Raw genomic sequence first — 14,069 nt, 5'->3', positions numbered from 1 at the left:
ATGCAAGCCCTTTGTCTAGGGTGATCGTGGCTCAAGAGTTGGCAGTTCGTCTTGTAATTGGAAGGTTGCCGGTTCGAGCCCCGGCTCCGACAGTCTCGGTCGTTGTGTCCTTGGGCAAGACACCTCACCTATTGCCTACTGGTGGTGGTCAGAGGGCCCGGTGGCGCCAGTGTCCGGCAGCCTCGCCTCTGTCAGTGCGCCCCAGGGCAGCTGTGGCTACAATGTAGGTTGCCATCACCAGTGTGTGAATGCGTGTGTGAATGGGTGGATGACTGAATGTAGTGTAAAGCGCTTTGGGGACTAAGGGGACTAAGCGCCATAGGGACTAAGTAAAGCGCTATACAAATACAGGCCATTTACGCACTAACTTTTTAACTAGTATCACTGTCAGTTCAAAACATCCAGTACTTTGGGATATTACAAATGGCAAGCATTAAACTTAAAGTACTGCCTTGTGCGTGTATGTGTAAGCAAAGCCTCAAATAGCTGCTATCATGGCTGCAGACCATCATGGCAACACATGAGGTATTTAAAGCAAGTTTTTCATTTGTCCATCCTCACACGTCAGAAGGAACAGATACGTACAACTTCTGCTGTAATCAATACAGCTGTCCGCGCAGACTGTGCACAGGCTCGTGCTTCACTTTCTTTGGTGGCTCAAACTCAATAATGTGACCAAAAGCATCCTGCATAGACAGTGACAGGGAACTAGAATTTCCTCCTCCATCCTCTAGGACAGCGGTCCCCAACCCCCGGGCCTCGGACCGGTACCGGTCCGTGAGTCGTTTGGTACCGGGCCGTGAGAGTTGAGGCTCAGGTGTGAAATGTATGGTTTTCAGGGTTTTTATCGGTTTTCAGCGTTATTTTGTTATTGTTTTTATCGTTTACTCGGTTTTCCTGGGTCTTTTCACGTGTGTTATGAATAAATTTCCTTTTTTTCGGTACCGGTACTAGCTTTATTTTGTTGTATTTATCCGCGACACCTTAAAGGCCGGTCCGTGAAAATATTGTCGGGCATAAACCGGTCCGTGGCGCAAAAAAGGTTGGGGACTGCTGCTCTAGGAGTTGAGTTGGACTCCTTGTGTTTGTGCAGTCTGTACCCTTTCCAGGGTTTTATGGTGGTGAGAAGGTCATGTGAAGGCAACATCTAAAAGCTGCTTCAATATTATGGTTTAACTCTGCTAAAATGGTGCTGCTAACTTTCAGCTCTTGGAGATAGACGTATATTCTGGGTTTAGGATATCTAAGAAACTAGCCTTCAGCATTTCAACAAAAAAAGGAATAAGTTGTGGATCAGCTATTCAATACATTTTTTAAACACAGGCTGCTGTATAGTGCAACCCACTGATACAGTGAGAGCTCCATCACAAAGGTAGAAACCACCAATAAACCTGAAGTGAAAAAGAAAACAAACCGCAGCACACAGCAGTACTCAACATCTCAGCCGGAAACTCCATGCGCTCACGACCTCACTCGGTAATACACACCTCCACCCCTTCACATCTAACTGACTGTTAGGCTCAGAGCCACTTAAGAGCAGTCATGAGTCACTCTCTGATGCTGATATCACCATCACCATTCCCATCAGCCCTCTCCCCTGTGGTCCCCCCCTCCCGCTGAACGCTCCGTGGGGATCCGCCGAATGGAAGGAAACTTGCTACTCATGTCAAATACAGAAGACTGTTGTCTCCGTAAAGTGAATTAGTTTTCTGGTATTGCTCTCAGGGGAGCAAAGCTTCCCTAAGTGAAGCGTAACATAAGAGAGAAGCAAAAGACAAAGACCCCCTGCCAGCAGTAGCATGGTTTAAATGAAGAACGTTAACGATGCTAGAAACGACAGTTTGTAAAGGCTTCTAAAGGAATATTGTTTCCATTTCACGATTACGATTTAGGTGCTTTATTAGTAACTTTATTTTTTGTTATTAGGATTTTTTCCTTTCCCTTTTTCCTCCACTGACACGTACCAATCCACTGGTTGAATGTACTTTGGCAACCATAAGAAAAGCAGCTTCAGTATTTTATAGACTCAGGCGACTTGATCAATATATCAGCTTTTGACAATTGATGTCTATTGCACGCTGAATAGATGTCAGACAATATAAGCTGACGCAGATAAATACAACTAAATAAACGATACGACCAAGACAAAAGCTGCGGTAGTTTGTAAATATAATAAAAAAAACGCGAATTCACTGTGTAATTGTGTAACTTTATTAGCAGCGTCCTCCTGAAATGAGCCAGTAACATTAAAATTAACATCCTCCTCTCTGCTCCTTAATGCTCTCTGGTCTCTATGGTAACGCTTAAATGTTTCTTTCAAAATAAGATACGAAACTACAACACGGGAAAAGACCCAGTGAAACCGAGTTATTGATAAAAACCCTGAAAACCATAAATTTCAACTCTTGTGGCCCGATACCAAACAACTGACGGACCGGTACCGGGCCGTGGCCTGGGGGTTGGGGACCGCTGCCCTTCATGACAAGAAAACTGTGGTGGGTGCAGTGGCACTACATCGGGGAAAGCAGGGTAACCAAGAAGAGCAGTGCTTGCCTAATCAAATATAAAAATACACATCACTTAAAACACACCAAAGGGAAAGCAATCTCTCCCAAAAATGACATCACATCCACGCAAGCTGTGCTTTGCTGCTCTTTTGGCAGCTTGTACAACTCTCATTATTGATAACCTTGTGCATTTGCCATTGCCATCACAGCTATTTTCAAAATGGACAAGCTCGAGGAAAGACTGTGCGATCAAATTCGGCCGTAGAAGCAATTATAAGACACATATGTGGAAGTACAGGCATTCCCAGATGGGACAGGGCTCATGGAGGGAGATGTGTAAATGAGTTACAAACTGCTTTGTTTACATCCTTAGGATTACAACCAAAAATAGCAAAATGGGCTTGTACAAATGAACATATCAGAATCAAAATCAGACAATCACACCCACGTAATTCAATTGCCCAGCATTGCAGTGTAGACAAAGTAGGTAGGGTTATAAAATGCTTTCTAGGAATACCTTACACAATAGCTCAGTCTAAAAATAGCTGCCTGACAGATAGACCATACCTGAACCCTTTGATCTCACATATACCTTGTAGCATTACGCACATACAAACTAGTTTACTTTATGCATATCAATACCTCAAGCAGCTTCCCTCGACAGTGTCTGTTTCTAAGTACAATGCTCATGCTAGCTATAAAGAAGCAGTTAAATCCTTAAGGGACTCCGTCTCAGTAAAACAGTGTTAAACTCGGGAAGAAAATAAGGAAACTCTGAGGACGGCAGCAGAAGAGAGGAAGTGCGCTTGCATTATGAAGAGGGAATAAATGGAGCAAAAGACAAAAACCTTTACACACACTTAATGCTGCTACACCAAATGTGCACGCACATATATGCACACAAACCTGAGAGGCCAAACAAAAGAGCCACAGAAATCAAATAGATTTCCTTTATCATCTTGCTGGCTCCAGCCACCAGAACATTAACACAATATTTATTGATGCTGCCACTGCTCCTGCTGCTGCCGCTGCATTATGGGAGCAGGGATGAGTGAGCGAAAAACAGAAAGATAGGAGAGAGAATGAAAGGGAATTAAAAAAAAAAAAAAAAAAAAAAAAAGCGGGAACAAGGCTGAGGTCCAAATCATTTTCTAACTAAGCCTCCCGCTCCATCTCCTAAAATCTGCTGACAAACAATAAAGAAGATGAATCGGAGCCAGGGAGCCTCGGGCTCTGCCAAAAACCCGGGAGGAGAAAGAGCAAAAGGGGACGACAGGTGGGAGGAGGGAAGGTGGGAGGGAGGGAGAAACACAGAGAGATGGAAGGCTGATCCAGAGCTCCCGTCTCCACATCGGGAGTTCATTAGCCTTTGGAAGGAAGGACGACAAGGACAGAGATTGAGGATGAGCACTCTGCCCTTCACCCTCTAGTAACCCCGACTACCTGCACCTCCCATCCTTTACCCTACATCTTGTCTTTCATCTTCTATTACTACCTTTCACCTCCCTCTGTCGCTGTCTTCGACTACCTCCTCAACAACTCATCGCCTTTGTTCTGCCTCTCTTTTAAGTTTATCCTAATTTCTGGCAGTTCAAAACACACATGTAGCATCTCGACACATGTACATTAAATACAAATAAGCGCAGTAAAGGCTTATTTTCCTCTCGAATCACCGTGCGTTCCTACAGCAAAGGAAGGCCGGACATACTGTTTCTATCTGTTGTTTACTCCCCTCGCTCAGCACAAAAACATACACATACCTACTCCTGAAACTCTTCCCATCAGGAGCTCAGGCGGCATCTGTCAGCCTGTCCATCAATGTGCTTACAACTAGACTTTTATTTTTATTTTCTTCCCCTGGAAATAAGAGTAGGAGGTAGAGAGAGAGAAGAGAAGAGAATAACCCAGCAAACCAGGAAGAAAGGGGAAAATGTGTCTGAGCATAATAACACATTTTAAATGTTTCTGCTTTTTAACTTTGTGCACGAGTCACCTGAGACTCTACAACTGTGGGCTTCACCTCTATTTTCAGAAATGACCCTACATCTTGTGTGCTTAAAACTAACTTAAATATTTCACAGATTTTCACAGATATACTATATTACTTAAACACATGTACATATAATATGCATCTCTTAGTACGGCTGATGTAGTTAAAAGGGTCCTATTATCCCCATTTTCACTTGCCTCGAGTTAGTTTGCATAATTTACAGATCAAAATAATCCTCATTAAATTAGGCCTTGGTGCAGCATGTAACCCTCCCTTTAAGCTAATTGGCTGCCCCATCTAAACAAAAAGTCTGAACATTAAATTGATGAGGCTTCTCATAGTCAAAGTTTTGTGCCTGAAGATATCTTACGGATATCTGCTGCCTGTGTAAATTCAGGGCCACTCGAATAGGTTTTGCCAAATACCCTTGCTCTTATTTTGACAGTTCAGTCGCTGCATACAGCAGTGGCCCCTCAGACAAACTCTAATTCTACCTTCTTGGACCACAGCTGGTCATGATATACTCCTCTGGAGATCCACTGTGAGCAGGAGGGTCACCCTAACCAGAGCCTGCAGCAGGCTGACAGCTAGTGCTGCTACTCTGTAGTCCTCTGAGGCTACAGAGTAGAACAAGGACTACCTCCACCAGCTGCAGTCCAAGATGATAGCACTGAAGTCTGTCTGTAGGATGAGGAACTTATTGCAACAGATTCTTTTTGTTCTCTGCTATTTATTCTGAAAAAGCATATATGGGATTACATATTACTTCAGTTAATAAAGGGTGGGTGAGCTTTCTTTCGTGTGCATACACAAGCGTGCATGCCCTGCTTTGCTACTGCAGCAGTTCTGTGGGCAACACAAGCATAATCCCTCATTATTTGAAACTTTGGGCTGGTTTACAGTATCAGAAAAAAAGGATAAAGCAATATGTGCTAATTCCTGTGCAATACCACTATAAAAATAATTCTAGTGAATAGGGCTGGGCCATATCATACCGTTCACGGTAATACCGGTATAATGTTGGGCAACGACAAGAAAATGAAATATCACGATAGAATATGGGTAAAACGCGCATGCGCAGTGCCTTTGTTTACATACGCACATGGCGGCGACGCAGAATGACAAGGGCGAAAGCGGATCGTTGAATGAAACGGATGAACCAGGTTTGTAAAAATGCTCCAACTTCAGTGGTGTGGAACTGGTTTGGCTTTCGTCCGTCAGACACACAACAAAGCACTATTTTTGGTAGAGCATGCTAGCGGGCCGTCGTTATTACCGTGTTTTTTGGAAAATACGGCACACTTAAAATCAATCCTTTGATTTTTCTGAAAGTCGACAGATTATAATCCCGTGTGTATGTATGAATTCTGGCTGTGTTTACTGACCTCGAAACGATTTTATGTCGTACACGGCGCTCGAAAATCTGTCAAATGTTTTAGTACGACTTTGCTAAGCTACGAACCCGCAGCGCTTGATGGATTGTCGGAGCATTACGGCTATCGTAGGCAGGCACCTCGCGGAGTGATACGTACTGTGCTTCAACATAATATTACGTATTGTGTGTGTATAACCTCTTTTTAAGTTTTGTGGATATTAAACATGGTTATGCTGAGGATATGTCGGCCAGTTTCCACTGGAAATGCCTTTTGGTTAAACTGTCAGCAAGGAATTTGCATTTGCACTGTTACGTTTTTATACAACTTTAATGTAAAAAAACAGCTGCTTGTTTAAGTGAAAATACATTGATGGGGGTTTTTTTCACTAATAAAGTTGTGGAGTTGTAAAGTATTTTGTCTAGTGTCAATTATATCGTCAGTTATATCGTTATCGCAAATTTTCAAATCTATATCGTGATAAATATTTTTGGTCATATCGCCCTGCTCTAATAGTGAACTAGCTTTACTCAATTACAACATGAGACGGCCAATATAAAGTCGACAGAAGTCATTCAAACCATGTTTTGACAGACAACACGAAAGGCCAATGACAACGAGAGCAGCACAGTGCTGAACCATTGATGTGATGGGTATAGAGTTAGAGCCATAACAGGTTAGACTAATGCATCCAGCAGCCACTGCAGCTGTACACAGTATACAAGTATGTCAGGAGTGCGAGCGACACTCCAACATCAGATCTGTGATCCGGTCACACATCTAGTCCATATATAATCCTGACTGCCCACTTCGTTGAGACAGTCCTGCCATAAGAGGACCAGAGCTGAATGAATAGCTCATTTTTGCTTATTTTCTCCTTTGTTTACATGTGAATTTTTCTTGAATTTACCCACTTTGCTTATTTTAAACTAATCAAATAATTTATTTTTCCATTTTGTTTGTGTTCTCCCGTAAGACTTGAAGCTTTCGACCGGTCAGACCTACATCTGTGGTTTCACACAAAATTTCCAAACAAGCAAAGACCCCACGTTCAGTCTGTCACAAATCCTTTTGGAGCTGCATCGGAAAGGACATCCAGGGTAAAAAAAAAAAACAAAAAACAAAAAACAATAGCAGGTTCTATATATACCTAAGTTTTTTTTATTTAAAATATAATTTTATAATGCTCTACATTTAAGTTTGACAGAAATAGTCATTACACTGATATGAAAAAATTATAATAACAAGTTTTTTTTCCCGACACAGTTTTTGTTCAAAAAGGCTTTCCTGTAAAATGTAACAAAAAAAAAAAAAAAAAAAAAAAAAAAAAAAGCATCATTAATTTTTCTGAAAAAACATCTGGTGCACCGCAGCATCCACTGCTCTCATTCAGTCAACCAGGGACAGGTTTTGCAGACCAAACAGTTAGGAAGCACATTCCAATTACTCCTGCAAAAGTCTTCTCTTGAAATATGTTCCACATTTTCCTCCTCGCCAGTGTTCTGTGCAGGTGTGCAGACTTTGCAATTATCCCTTAATAACAAGGCTGACTCACAGTGACACGAGAAAAAAATATATAAAAATGAAAACACCCCCTCTCCCCTTGAAGTCTGACGTCATCTCCTGCTCACAGAACAGCAGGTTAGCATGTGCACGCATGCACACGCACAAGAAGCCGCTAATGAGGTTCTAGGCCACAGCGGGGTCATCTGCTTCAAGCAAACACTGACAGAACACATCAGGGTAATGCATAAAAACATGCCTGCGGCATTTAAGCCAACACATGGTTTGTTTTGTGCTGCAAAACCTCTAAGACACGACAAAAATCTGTGCAGGACAAACTAATTAACACAATCTGAACTAAGCTAAACTGTAAGTGAACTAATGGCAACTCCACATATGAATTTATTCTGAATAAAACATTAAAGTTTTTGTTGTTAAAAGTATTTTCTACTTTCCTGATTTTTTTAGCATATTTGTCTTAAATTTGTCATCATCAGACACATTTTAATATTCCAGTTAAATACAAAATACAGCTTTTAAATGCTGATTTCATTTATTAAGAGTTATCCAAACCTGAGTTATCCAAAATTAATTATGCCACTCCTCATATTAAATCATGAAAAAAACTGATTAACCATATTTTTTTGGAAAGCTGAGTTCAACTTTACAAGCAGCTGCCAGTCTTAGTGCCAGACCTGTTGAGCATTTCTAAGACTTTATTACTTCAATAAACCACAGCGACAGTCAACAGTGGTATTACCTTCCCAGTAATGGTCCACCTACCAAATGAGCTCATCAACGACTCATCCAGGTTGTCATAAAAGAACCCAAACAACATCTAAAGGACTGCTGGTCTTATTTGCCTCAGTTAAGGTCAGGTCATATCAACAGTCAAACATGGTGGCGGTAGTGAGATGATGTGGGGCTGCTTTGCTGTTTCAGGACCTGGACACTTTGCTGTAACTGATGATCACACCAGCAAGTTCACCTCTGAATATCTCAAAAAACAAAAGAAACAAAATGAATGTTTTGGAGTGGCCCAGTCAAAGTCCGGACTTAAATCTAATTGAGATGCTTCGGCACGACCCTAGACAGGCTGTTCATGCCGAAATAGCCTCGAATAAATCTGGAAAGAAGAGTGTGCCAAAATTCCTCCGCAGTGATGTAAAAGACTATCATTGGTGAGTATCTCAAACGCATGATTGCAATTTATGCTGCCAAGGGTGGCGGTGGCACAACCAGTTATTAGGTTTAGGGGGCAATTTTTACACAGGGTAGGTTTTGAATGATCTTTTTTATCCCTTAATAAATTAAATCACCATTGAAAAACTGCATTTTGCATTTACTCTGATCTTTGTCTAATGATAAACGTTTGAATGTGACAAGTATGCAAAAACGAAGAAATCAGGAAGGGGGCAAATATATAAATAGTGCTGTGAAAAAGCATGTAGGAAACACAAAGTAACAATAATAATGAAAAAAATTAAGAATGTTTAATCGTCTCAAACTACAAGAAATTTCAGCTGAACAGTTACAGTATTGTGACACAGATACACAAATCCTCCTCAGCTAGTAGCCCACATGCTGCTGGGTTAGTTAGTTGGTTACTAAGCAGATCAGAGCAGAGAGCTATGAACATGACAGCTAGCCAACACGCCTGAAGGCGGCCATACACACACACACGCTCAGCTGGTTCCCATCCTTCCTATACGACAAATCTCCAAATCTAACTCTTAAAAAACAACAACAACAACAACAACAACAACAACAACAAAAACTATACACGCTTTCGCAGCCTTCATCAGCGATGTGCGTAAAAACATCCATTTGTGTGTGTGTGTGACGGATTGAGGGTACGGTTTAAGTGACGTCAGCCGTCCATTCATGAACAGCATCTCTCCTCCTCCTCCTCATCATCACCTACGTAGCCAGCTAATGCGATACAACACACCACGTGGGGGACCTTACCCCCTTTTCCAGCCAATCAGAGCTGAGCGCTTAACGCAGCAGACACTAATACTCACAGACACACACGCAACACTACACCCACGCCTAGACACACGTGTGAGTACGGGCACATGTGAGGCTTAAAAGGTCTGCAAATGACATGGTGTGAAGGGAGTGGCGGTACGATGGATGGATCGATGGATGGATGATGGAGAAGTTGGTGGAGAAAAGCACAAAAGAGTGGATGGAGTACAGAAAGAGAGGGAGAGTTGAATGAGATGGAGCAATGGAAGATGAAGAAGCAACTGAAATACAGACGACTGGCTGGAGGGCTGTCATCAAAAATGTGGAAGCAAAATAACAACAGCACTCATCCCCATTCGCTGATTTTGTAAACAACCACTGTCTCTAGGCGAGCGAAGAGAGACCCGAGGGAGGGAAGGTGGGGAGCGGGAGAGAAATGAGCATGAGTGAGAACAAGATAGCACTGCATCAGAAAAAGATATGAAAAAAAAATTAAGAAGGGGCTAGAGGGATAGAGAGAGAGCTGTTATACCCCCACACACCGTGACTCATCTCCGGTTTCATACCCAGCGGGAGGAGGACGGTTGTGTGTCTGTGTTTGTGTTTGTGTGAGGAAGACAATCTGAGGTGAAGGTATGTATTTGTGCGCATCTGTGTAATCGCTACCTGCATCCATACTTGAGGATCAGAGTAGGCATGAAGCACGTGGAGTTGTTGGCATATGTGCACAGGTCTTGCTTGCAAGTGGCGATCGTGATGATGATGATAATGATGCACATGTGTATGCGTGTGTGAGGAAGGGTAGGTGGGAGGGAAGGCTGTCACTACTGGGAACATCTAACAAATCTCCAGACAATTCAATTGATTCAACGCTAGAGCCACTTCAGCCTTTCTGAACTAAAAAAAAAAAATTGATAAATTGCTCCATCCATTAATAATTAGCACTAATAGGCAGATATACTTGTGTTCTTTGGAGGTGCTCCAGGCAAATGTTGAAGAGTAGGTGGCCACAAAAAAAAAAAAAATCACACAGGAGGCAAATGCCCCAGTTATAACACATTAATCCTGCAGACATCTGACTTGCAGCATCACCATCTGCATCCACGTGTCATGTCCTGGTGGTGTTGTTGTTTCCCCCCCTCCAGGTATGAATGCATCTGCCACACTCAGAGAGAGCTCTGACTTAGAGGTAAACAACAGCCCCCTTTTCTGACGCCAGCTAGATCAGCACAGCACGAAGCAGGAGGAAGGGGGATGGGGTGAAGGGGGCAGAGAGAAGTTGCTCTAATTCCTTGATGTGTGTATGCTTGCGTGCCCAGCCTTCCTAAAAGCAGTACAGCTTCCGCTGGTCCCTTTTGCCCGAACCCCCCTCCCTCCATTTACCGAGCAGTGAAGAAACCTGCAAATCCCCAGGGCCTGCAAATTGTTTGGTGCCACCAACACCCCAACCCCACCCCACCCCAGACCTCCTCCTCTCTTCACAACTTCACCTCATGCGCCTCTCCATGTGTGCGACCCTCAACACCCCCGCAAGTTTTCTTTTTTTCATTGTTTATATTTAAAATATCCCACACGACTCACCCCACTGCCGCGAACAATTACGCCCCGAAAAAATATAAATGCATAATAACAACAATAACCACACTCTTGGATACGCTCCAACTAACCAGCTCGCACTCTTTTGATTCCCACGGGGGGAGCTGGCTCGTTCACGTCACATTTTTCAAGCACAACAACATGGCCCGAGTTTCCCCGGTTAATTTCATGTCCCTGCAGTGAGTGCACCGGCTCTGCTTTCAAAGGCGCTGTTTGTCTTTTCTTCACTGCAACACGTAAAGCGCATATCCCCACGCCTCACCCACAACATCGCCACCTCTCCTGGACCCGTTTGCCCCGCTCACTGGCGGAGCGCCACAGCCGCGACTGTAACTCACAAGTCCGCTGCGAGAAAGTCCGTACACAGCTGCTAGCCTAGCTCTGATATAGCACTAGCAGCAGCAGCAAAGTGGACTTCGGATGTTTATTTTCTTCTACTTTTATTTATTTATTTTTTTACTAAATCAGCGTTATTTCTTATTTTACCTTGATCGCTGTCTGCTTCGGGTACAGAGACGTCCTCAGTCCTGGACGGCGGGCGATTCCCAGAGATTAGGAGATCATTGGGAGCCAGGCACATGTAGTTCAACAGCGGAGGCGGTTTAGGACTAATTCAGCGTGCCCACTCGGTGCCCTGGCAGGCTGTTAGCAGTGCAGCTAAAAAAGCTGGCTCCTGGTCCACGCTAGGTGACAGGACTGTCCCTTCCCCTCCCCTCACCTCACCTCACCTCACCTCACCTCTCGGTGTGTTGACAGCGCGTCAGCTCTGCAAAGACCTACGACCGAGTCCAAATCCGAAATAAAAATCCCCCCCCAGCCAAAAAAAGTGGCAGCCAGGATGAGATACAGCCTCCACAAGTCAATAACAAACGGAGCGGGTGCAGCGGCCGGTCCTGCTACCGTTCACGGCGTAACGGGCTGCGAGGTGCGCACAACATAGCGCTCACAGGAAAGCGTGTCGCATTTTGCAAAAAGCAACCCCAAACGTGGTGTCAAAATCCGACTGTTTTCCTCTCCGGTGCCAGCCGCACGGGAGGAGGAGCAGGAGGAGAAGCGAGGATTTAAAAAGAAAACGAAATAAAGAAAAAGAAAAAAGGGTCTGCTTTATTTCCAAGCGATGAGTCAGTAAATATTGCAAGCCAGTTTCGCAACGTCCCCTTCCTTCAAAAATAAAACACAGCGCTCTCTCCTCCTCGTCTTCTTCACTTGCTCCGGTGCCTTGCCTCGCTTCCACTCCTCTGCCCGGTGCTGTGTACGTGCACACCGCTCTGCACAAATGCACAGGCGGGTCTTCTCTTGCTAGCCCTCTCCCTCCCACCCCCCGGGAAAGAAAAAAATAAAAAAGACAACACAGAATGAGAGAAAAATCAGCTCTTATCATCAGCTTGAAAACTCTTTTGGCGCCATATTTATGGCGTACTTTCAATTCACTGTTACCGCAAACTGCACTTCCTACTCTGACAAACGCTAGATTACTGCGCCTCGGAGAGGAGATCGTGGGGATTGAACCTTCCTTCACCTGCCAGTTCTGTCACAGTGATACAGCATTACTGTATGGAAGAAAGTTATGTAATGCAATCACATACACGCGCGCGCGCGCACACACACACACACACACACAAAACACATCTCAGCTATTTTAAATTATGAATATTATCCTTAAGAATTAATAGATCACTCATCCATCAATGCACATTTGGCTATATGAGCTCAGAGAGATGAATAGTTTTTTGAGCTGTGTCTAAGTTATTATCATATCCCTAAAAAAAAGTAGCTTCTTCATTCATAGGAAGAAAAATAAAACTGTTAAAAAAATATCTGACAAAGTGCTGCCGACTGAAACCTTCTCTGTATATGAAAAGATAACCAAACATCAACAACAACAATGGCTGACATGTGACTGCAATAACTGGGTTTAGAAGAGAGTTTAGAGCCTGAATAAAGTGCGCTTGATCAATAGTTCTCTGGATGGTTTTCCTTGGACACTGGCTGCTTTTTTACTCATTTCCAGTCCAGTCCTTGTTCCTTACAATTTTCAGAAGCTACTTAACACTGACATATGAATCATTAAAATCATAAAAAGGCTCCTAACTAATGGGATGAACCAGTGTTGTGTCTACACAGAACAGAGAACTCAGCAAAGAACCAATTTTACATTTTATCTTTAGGCACTTTTTTACTAACTGTGACAAAGCATATATTTTTTCCCATTTCTTTTATCTAATACTTGTAAAATTCCAACGCTAATGTGGTTATAAAGGCATAAAATAGCATTTAGGCAGCAACAAGATGATTCTTAAAGAGGTTTTAGCTGAAAACATATCCAAGCACGGTGTGCAGTGTCAATTAATGGCAGGCCTGAAAACTACCTATAGCAGTTCCTTTTATTTTATTTTATTTTATTTTATTTTATTTTATTTTATTTTATTTTATTTTATTTTATTTTATTTTATTTTATTCAGAGATCTGACACAGTGGTACACTGGTAGATCCTGCATTTTTAGCTGATCACTGAAGCCTCCTCAGAGATGATGTCAGTTAAAAAGGTGGCAGTCAAGAAGTCTTTCTTAAGGAAAGGAAACAGAGAGAAAACACTAAAGTATCTCCACACAAGCCCTGGTCTGAAAATCAGTGGCAACAGGTCTGATGGAGTGGTGAATCCAGATGGGAAACTTTTGATTTGAATCATTAGTGAGTGATTACTGTAAAACACAATGAAGGCTCTGTGATGGTTTTAGAGCTGGATGTCAGGTAGTGGTGCTGGGGATCTTGTCAAAATTGATGTAATTATGAAATCTGAAATGTACCATCAGACTTTGATCCAAGTTCTAAACCCTCTGCTAACGGTTTCATTTGTCAATATGACAATGATCCCAAACCCACGGTCAATGCAGTAAAAGCATTCATGGATACAAAAGCATAAATTGAACACTATCGGTCATGGATTGGCCTCCCCACAGCCCAGACCTCAACATTGTTAAAACAGTTTGGGATTAGCCAACAGCTAACGTCCAAAGAAGAGGTAATACCGAATTCTTGCCATCACCATTAACTGCTTTCAAAGTTACTGACATCTGGCGTTTTACTTCAAAGTGAGAAACTCTTTAACTCTAAGTGATAATATCTCTC

The 14,069-nt window shown here is 42.9% G+C and overlaps 1 protein-coding gene across 3 annotated transcripts in view; it reads right to left on the bottom strand.

Annotated features, from left to right (window-relative positions):
* jade2 (jade family PHD finger 2) overlaps positions 1-12,346 on the bottom strand; it is a 226,894-nt gene extending 214,548 nt beyond the window's left edge. For all 3 annotated transcript variants that reach the window (XM_085421111.1, XM_085421112.1, XM_085421113.1), the window contains exon 1: positions 11,427-12,346. The gene's annotated coding sequence lies outside the window, so the exon portion shown is untranslated. The remainder of the gene's footprint in view (positions 1-11,426) is intronic.
* Positions 12,347-14,069: the final 1,723 nt, after the last annotated feature.

The sequence above is a fragment of the Rhamphochromis longiceps genome, linkage group LG10 (assembly GCF_057381845.1).
Source record: "Rhamphochromis longiceps isolate RC_006_pf linkage group LG10, R_longiceps_female_GT1.1, whole genome shotgun sequence".
Lineage (NCBI taxonomy): Eukaryota > Metazoa > Chordata > Actinopteri > Cichliformes > Cichlidae > Rhamphochromis > Rhamphochromis longiceps.
This window is presented reverse-complemented; position numbering and strand designations above follow the sequence as displayed.